Here is a 9,206-nt window from a genome sequence, read left to right as displayed (position 1 = left end):
ATGTAAGGCAACAAATGACACTGAAATATTTGGGCCACATGATGCAACTGTGCCTGCATGGCACCATAACTTTGTTTCAGAATACTGGTCTGTTCTTATGGCCAAAATTCACAAATTTGTCCTATTTGGATTTGCAACCTGTACACTATTAAAACCTGTAGTTCTCCAGTTCAAATAAGGACAAATTCCACACATAAGCAAGGGTGTCTTACCCTAGAATGTACAGTTAACAAATAAATCCATGTTATGTGTGTTGCAGTTATGGCGTCCTCACAGTGGTCTGCCTCAATGCTGTTGGTTTCATTGATCCTTCATTACTGTACAACTTACTCTACTGGGTCAGATTACTCCACCAACCTCTCAGCCCTCTACAGAGAAAAGAGAGACCTGCCTTCTGAGACTAGAGAGAAAGTAGAGAAAACTGCAAATACTGTAAAAGATTCTCTGTCTCTATTGAATGATGTTATTGGAAAGATTGAGAAAACAAAGACGACAAGTGTGTTGAAGGGCCTTAAAAACTTTGTCAGCCTGGCACCTGCCGTCAAACCTTTGGGCTTGGTCATCTACATGGCTTTGATGTTCATCCCTGAGGAAGACCCAGTGCTGAATGAGATGAAGGAAGGGTTTGCTGAGGTGAACAGGAAGCTGGACTCTCTTTCCATCCAGATCTCCAACCTGGCAACAGATGTGGAATGGTTCAACTATGCAAGTATTTACTCTTGAGATGAAGTCTGCATCCTCAATGCCTGGAGAAAGTTCAATGAGTTTGTTAAAATGCATTGGTTAAACAACTTTAAATATTTGGCTGAGATCTTTACCAACTACTATTACACACAAGCTGAGGCCAGTGTGATCAACCTTTACCATTACCTGACCGTCAACAGCACATCTCTCAGTGAAAATCTCAATAACCTGCTGAAGAGGAAGTTTAAATGTGACATTCATGAGATTGGGAAAAACAACTTATATTTCAGTAGTCTGCTGTGGAAGGGGCTGGTACTCAAAGAGGTTTACTGGAAACTGATTGGTTTTGACTCATCAGGCAAAGAAGCTGAACATGCCCAGATGTTCAAGAATGTCTATGAAGCTCAGAAGGAAGTTGTGGAGTACTGCCTGGATAACTATGAGCAGTACATGAAGAATGACGTGGAGGAGATTGGCAAAGCACTCAATCCTGAGAACAAGCAGCACATTGCTAATCAGGTGAAAACAGCTCTGGACAAGAAGTACAGCAGGTACAATTGGGTGGTGTTGGTGTACAACAAAGATCAAGATAAAAACCACATGCTATTTAATCTGATTGAAGTCACCATGGAAATTATTATTGTGGCTGTGACCTACACTCTGAAAGCAGAGGAGCTAGATAAAAATTTTGTTATAAACATGGCCAATTCATGCTTTAAAGATAAGGCGTGCGAACATGCAAAGCAGTTTAATCAATGCAAGGTGCAGAATGAGGCATGGGGTGGTGAAACTGAAGATTTTTACAAATATTTTAATAAATTTGCCAAAGTAACACAAGCTGCCTATAAGGAAGATTTTGTAGAGGTTCCAACACCATTTTTTAAAGTTACTTGTACATGGGGTTACTTTAGCAGTCAGCTTTCTGTGCATTACTCCAGGAAGGAGCCTGTCTGCAGTAATTCCAAGTGTAAGAAGTCTGGAACGTGCAAGACTCTGCTGGAATCCAATGAATGGCTGTGTGAGTGAAGATGGTTACTATGGAGACACATGTGAAAAGAAAATAGACCTAACAATGATCCAGGATATAAAAATACTCATTCTCCTGTACACCATTGCCACCACAAATGCCAAACTGAAAACCATTGAATCCAAACTAGATAGACTTATCAACATATGTCACGATTCATACCAAATTTCTGTAAAATGCTGACAAATGACAACAAAGATGACTTAATGCGAACTGAAAACCAAAACACATCAAGTGATTGAGCCTCTGAATAAAATCCCCAGAAAAGCTGCAGAGGAAGATAGAACCAACTGTTTTTCTGCAGTCCAAACAAACACAATTATATGGCAGGAGTTCTTTATGCTACCATCATGATGGCACCACAGTAAAAAAAAAAAAAAGATGTTTCCCATATAGCAGCTATAGGCCGCCATTTACTAATGTCTGAATCAGAACAACTCTTAGAAACTGATATGTCAGAAGCTTTTTAGCTTCTTCTGCTGTCCCAACATGATTAAAGAAAAAATATACAATGGTAGATTTCATAATTGACTACAAGTTATAGTGGCACAAAGTATAGCAAGTTTTAATGCAAAATGATTGAACTTACGAAGTAAGGGTGGTTTCTGATAATTGTTTAAAGTAAATTAATGCTAAAATTATTATTTTCTTAAAATAAAAACTTTCACATAATGATTAAAAGTCTGAAAAAAGTTGTGTATGTCCGAGTTTAATTGCTACAGATTTCAAAAGTTTTGAATAAAAATTGAGATTTTGATAGACAATATCAAGCTGAACACAAACATAAAATTAGATTTGCTGTAATGTGAAGGAATTTGGACAGACATTAAGATAACTTGTACTGAATTTATCATGTTTAATTGCACAATTACGCTGACACATTCAGTACATTTACATGCACATCCAAATCGAGCTAAGGGTCCCAGCAGGGGTGCCAGAGAAATCCAATCCTACATGCACACAAGGAAATCGAGCTGTGTGAGGTACATTGTGCACCCAAGCCACAGGTGGCGCTACACGCCCCATCGTGTTGGTACACTTCCGGTTGTCATCATGAAGAAGAGCTATTCAAGAGTATAAACAAAGTTATCGCAGTGTTGCCAGATACTGCTGACGTTTCCCAGACCAAAACATGGTCAAATCCGCCAAAATGAACTTAAAACCGCCCAATCTGGCAACACTGGCAGTTCCGTGTTCAAGCTGTTAGGCTTGCTCAAACAGACTGTATGGCTACAAACTGTCCTGCGCAGACCACTGTTTTGTAAGACAACTTATTTTGCACAATTGTATATTTTTCTAAAGTCCATTTTTTGCTTACAAAAATATTTTTTTTGCTTACAATTTAACTTATGTCTTAATAAACACAAAAAAGTTCAATTGTTTTGTTTTTATTGACATTCTTCAGATGTTGGACATATATATATATATATATACACACACACACACACACACACAAATACAATGACTTGTTTATGTACACAATTAACAGCTATGCAACAGCTGTACAGATGTATTTGGTGATACAGTAAGTGAGCTAAATTTTAACAGTGCAAACAATGCCACAAAAAGAAAAGATTCATGCCGTTGTCATGATTCGTTGTCATGCCGACCGAGGCTGTTGTGTTTCCCGCTTGTGGTCTCGTCACTCATCACTTCCGGAAGGGGCAGTGCTGAAGTAAGTAGCTCGAATACGTAGCTCAATAGGGTATACATGCACTAAGTAGCTCGGCAGAAATCGCATAATCTAGGTCGTGTAGCTCGATTCCGAGAAATCAAGTTCGGTTCAATTTCAGCCGAATTAAGGTGTATACATTGCATTTTGAACTTCGATTTCAGTCGAGCAATGGCAGAAATTCGATTCTCTCTATGTGCATGTAAACGCACTGATTTTGTGAGTTCAACTGAGCCTAAGATGTTTTTCAGCTTATTTTTCCTTTCTTGTTAATGTAATGTGACTCTTTAGCATGGCTATCCCATTCACAAGGAAAGCAACAATATTTTGCATATCCAAGCTGCATTCTGAGTAACAGTGTCAATACTTTTAGATCACCACAGATATTCTGGTTTTAGTTGTTTAACTGTATGTGTTTCAACAAGTTTCATGTTACTGTAGGTTTCTTTCATGAGTACTGCATAGTCAGTGGGTACACTGAAAGGTGAACATTATTTTTTATACCACATAATATGGTGGTACCTAAAAGAAGTACCTAAAAAGGTAAACTTTAAAAAGTAGTCAACTTTTAAAAAAGAAATCAACTTAAAAAAAATCAATTTTGAATAAAAAGAGCCAATTTTACAAAAAAAAGTCAAATTTAAAAAGAGTCAACTTTTATAAAGAGTATTCAGCCAGTTAACTCATCTGAAATTGAACTTGAAATTTTATCTCTATCAAATGACAAATGACAAATCACATGGATTATATTCTTGTCCTGCACAGTTTCTTAAGGATTCTTGTAATATCATATCCCCTGTTCTTGCCAACATTATTAATAAATTGTTAAGTCTTGGGGTACAGTATATACCTCAGAATTTAAAATGTCTAAAATCACACTAATTTTTAAAGCAGATGATGAAACAGATGCATCTAATTATAGACCAATATCATTGCTTTCAAACTTTAATAGACTTTTTGAAAAATCATGTATAACAGAATAAAAATATATATATAAAGACATAATTTGTTAGCATCATCCCAGTATGGTTTTCGCCAAGCGCACTCAACTCAGCATACTATACTAGATATGGTAGAATCTATACAGACAAACATGGACAAAAAAAAAAATTATCCTGTGGGGATTTTATAGATTTGAAAAAAATCATTTTACACTGTGGACTACAATATATTGTTCAACAAACTTAATCATTATGGATGTCGTGGAATACTTAAACAATGGTTCTCCTTTTATTTAACAAATCATACAAAAACAACTGAAATTAATTCTTACATATATAACAAACTTGAAATTACTTGTGGTGTACCCCAGGGTTCCATGTTAGGGCCACTTCTTTTTCTACTATACGTTAATGATATTCAGAACTGCACTTCAAAATTTTAATTTTTCCGTTTTGCTGATGATACTAATGTCCTTTACACACACAAGAATATCAGAACACTGGAATCAACTGTAAATTTTGAATTGCATAATGTTTATAACTGGTTAACTTCAAACAAACTAACCCTAAACATTAAAAAATCTAATTTTGTCATTTTTCACCCATATCAGAAAATATTATCTCATGCACCCCAGATTACCATCTTAGATAATGAAGATAATAAGAGTGTCACACTTGAACACAAAAGTCATGTTAAATATCTTGGATTATTAATTGATGAGAATTTCCCATCTCATCATCTCTAGCCGCTTTATCCTTCTACGGGGTCGCAGGCAAGCTGGAGCCTATCCCAGCTGACTACGGGCGAAAGGCGGGGTACACCCTGGACAAGTCGCCAGGTCATCACAGGGCTGACACATAGACACAGACAACCATTCACACCTATGGTCAATTTAGAGTCACCAGTTAACCTAACCTGCATGTCTTTGGACTGTGGGGGAAACCGGAGTACCCAGAGGAAACCCACGCGGGCATAGGGAGAACATGCAAACTCCATACAGAAAGGCCCTTGCTGGCCACGGGGCTCAAACCCAGACCTTCTTGCTGTGAGGCGACTGTGCTAACCACTACACTACCGTGCCGCCCTTGATGAGAATTTATCCTGGAAAATTTATATAGATTCTGTGATTACGAAAATAAGTAAGGTTTAGGTTTAATCGTGAAACTGAGGCATACTGTCCCCACCCCTACACTCCTGAATATTTACGAATCACTCATTACTCCATACATAATGTATAGTTTAATTTCTTGGGGTAATGCATCTCATCTCATTATCTCTAGCCGCTTTATCCTTCTACAGGGTCGCAGGCAAGCTGGAGCCTATCCCAGCTGACTACGGGCGAAAGGCGGGGTACACCCTGGACAAGTCGCCAGGTCATCACAGGGCTGACACATAGACACAGACAACCATTCACACTCACATTCACACCTACGGTCAATTTAGAGTCACCAGTTAACCTAACCTGCATGTCTTTGGACTGTGGGGGAAACCGGAGCACCCGGAGGAAACCCACGTGGACACGGGGAGAACATGCAAACTCCACACAGAAAGGCCCTCGCCGGCCCCGGGGCTTGAACCCAGGACCTTCTTGCTGTGAGGCAACAGCGCTAACCACTACACCACCGTGCCGCCGGGGTAATGCATGTAAGACCTTTTTAAATCGAATCCTTGTCCTCCAAAAGCATGCACTATGTCTTATCTATTTTGTCCAAACAAAGGAACACGTGATACCTCTCTTCTTAAAGGCAAAACTATGACCAATAGAATTTTTATTTTATGAAACTGTTGCCAATTTACGGCACGGTGGTCTAGTGGTTAGCGCTGTCGCCTCACAGCAAGAAGGTCCGGGTTCGAGCCCCGTGGCCAGCGAGGGCCTTTCTGTGTGGAGTTTGCATGTTGTCTGCATGGTTTTCCTCTGGGTGCTCCGGTTTCCCCCACAGTCCAAAGACATGCAGGTTAGGTTAACTGGTGACTCTAAATTGACCATAGGTGTGAATGGTTGTCTGTGTCTATGTGTCAGCCCTGTGATGACCTGGCGACTTGTCCAGGGTGTACCCTGCCTTTCGCCTGTAGTCAGCTGGGATAGGCTCCAGCTTGCCTGTGACCCTGTAGAACAGGATAAAGCAGCTAGAGATAATGAGATGAGAACCCTGGGTGGTATTTTTTTGTCCCTGTGTAGATATATACATATATGTTATTTACCAGCTGGGAGGTCCGTATCATGAAATACCATGACCGAGGTCATGAAAGTACTGACCGAGGCTCTCTGGGCCGAGGTCACGGTATTTCACCATACGGTGAAAATACCTTAAGCTTTTACCTTAAGCTGGTAAATAATATATATATTTTTTTTCTTTACCAAATTCTAACAGAAAACAAGAACGCCCGAAATGGAAAACCGAGCCGAGCCACCATTTTGAATCCTCATTCACGGCTGTAATGCAAATTGCTTCCTCCTCAGTATACAAGTGCACTTCCATGGCAGGAAAAAAACAAACAAACTACATTTTGCCGCCTATGTAGTTCCCTATTTATACAAAATTGAGTCATTCAGGATTCAGCCATGTTTTTGCTCGGCATTAGCAACAGTTACAGGTTTTTAGCTTTCTCCTGCAGTGTCTTCTTTTATTTCTTCTTCCTCAGGGTAGTAAAACTTGCTTTTGCTGTGAACACTGTCGTTATCACTATCCATGATGTAAAATTAATGCTTGGAGAAATAAAACTTCTGCGCTAGTGAGCAACTGTGACAATTTGTAAACAAACATGGCCGCCAGGTTTGCTTTGTTAAATATGGAAGATTTTGAGAAAATTTTGAAAGAAAAAGACACGTTGAACACCCGAAAGGAATGTGTATGTTTAATAATAATAATAATAATATTGGGGCGGCACACTATTCTCCTGAGAAATGCGAAAATAAATGTTGACAAAAAATGCTACTATGTTTGTTGTTGTTGTGAACGAGCGAGTCGCCAGAGGTCCATAACCGGGGTCCGTAACTGGGGTCTGTATCGTAGGATATGGACCCACTTGCCAACCATTCTGAGCGCAGGATTTGATGGAAACCGGACCACGAAAAAAATAATGAACAGTTATTCCATGAAATCGAGTCATACATGAGCTGATAGCCAACAAGGTGCGTAGCACCAAGTTGTCTATAAGCCATGTACAATGAGATTGAGTGTACGGTAATAACTGTTTTATTCTATCCACATTCACTGGATTTTGAGAAACAGAGCATTTTTTTTTGCAAATTCGATCAATAAAAACTTTATACAAAACATCAGACAAAATCATTTCCACTTAGAATGTAAACAAACCTGCAAAATTACAGTAGAAACTTGTGAAAAATGCTATAATGATAATTCTTGAAAAATAAAAATATGTTCTTACCATCAAATACTTTTATTCCATATTTTGTTGCTTTTTTCTATGTTTTTCGAGTTTTGTTTTCGATTAGAGTTTTTATTTCATTCTCAGTTGGTTCAGCAACACGCTCCACCATTTTCTTCTTCTTCTTTAGGGTTTTTTTGGTGGTTGGCAAAGCAACTTAAAAGTGCATTACTGCCACCAATTGGGCTGGAGTATGGAACAGGAGATATTGGGATCAAAAAAAACCAACAACCCTATATTTTTTTAACTGTTTCTGTTTATTTTAAATACTTGATAAAGTGATGTACTTGAGACTTGATGTGCTCCGCCATTTTGTTTTTCTCTATTCATGGTATATGAGCTGATATCCTAGTAGTAAAGTAGCCAATTAGAGTGCACAATTGCTCGTATCCAGTGAATGTGGTTAGAATAAATAGTAGTAACATGGAACAGAACACTCTCATATGTGGGAAATCCCATTTCTCAGAAAATCCCCTCAGCTATGATGCCATAATTGTATCTGCTGAGAACTCTGTACACCATTATTTTAGCTACTGGGATGATAGTGTGTATGTGTAGATGTTGGTAATGTGGTGTGGAGACGGATGTAAGTGCAAGGAAGATGTTTATCTTACAGGTGTGTGTTTTATATACAAAATGGTGAGTCAAGGTCAGAGAAAGACAAAATGAAACGGAACAAACAGAAAGCAGAGTCATTAAACCAGAACATCAACCAGAGTCATAAACAGAGTACTAAATATGGAAAGGAAGAAACATGACAGAGACACAAAACTTCATGAAGAGTGTGAGTTCTCAGTGTCTTGTTCCTAAAGACACAGTGGAGCAGTATAAAATAGTTTATTTAATTGTATTTAATTGATCGTGTCTTATTAATGTTATTATAATGCCAGTGGTATTATCATAGCTTGCTATCTAAATTCAGAATAGTTATAGCTCTATGCTTACACACTGTATTTAATACTCCTTAATCCTTGACTTGCAAGTGATGTCAAGGGAAAATAGAAACCCAGATGTTGGCCATTTTGGTGGATATACAGATGCCGGGTCAAGCGACATTCCATACAAAACATAGTCATGCATGCACAACTCTGTTTTAAGCTGCTTTAAGCATTCTTTTAGCTATGCCATATCTTTGTGCTGTATATGGTTGTGGTCACGATACTACTCATGACCGTGACGCATTCTGATTTTTTAGAATTCCATCCGTAATTCGGAAAGAGGGAGAGGAAACTCTGAGGCTTAGTATGGAGAGAAGACAAGGGGATCAGGACACTTTGTCCAATGACCATTTCATCCAAAGCTTTTGTCATATGCACCATCAATTATTTTATATTTCAGGTATTCCACTTAAATCTTTTGGTGCAGAGCAGCGCTCTTGCAGGGGCTTCGTTTGTCTCCCCCTTCGAAAGAGCAGGGTCTTGGGTTGGTAGGCCCGCGCCTTGGCCCGGGATTCACGAACGAAGCCCCTGCAAGAGCACTGCTCTGCGCCTG

At 38.9% G+C, this 9,206-nt stretch overlaps 1 pseudogene; it reads left to right on the top strand.

Annotated features, from left to right (window-relative positions):
* The first annotated feature begins 261 nt into the window (after positions 1-261).
* Positions 262-1,894, top strand: LOC132885700 (uncharacterized; annotated as a pseudogene).
* The last annotated feature ends 7,312 nt before the right edge of the window (positions 1,895-9,206 follow it).

The sequence above is a fragment of the Neoarius graeffei genome, chromosome 1 (assembly GCF_027579695.1).
Source record: "Neoarius graeffei isolate fNeoGra1 chromosome 1, fNeoGra1.pri, whole genome shotgun sequence".
Classification (NCBI taxonomy): Eukaryota; Metazoa; Chordata; class Actinopteri; order Siluriformes; family Ariidae; genus Neoarius; species Neoarius graeffei.
The sequence above is the reverse complement of the archived record's forward strand: the minus strand, read 5'-3'. Positions and strand labels throughout refer to the sequence as shown.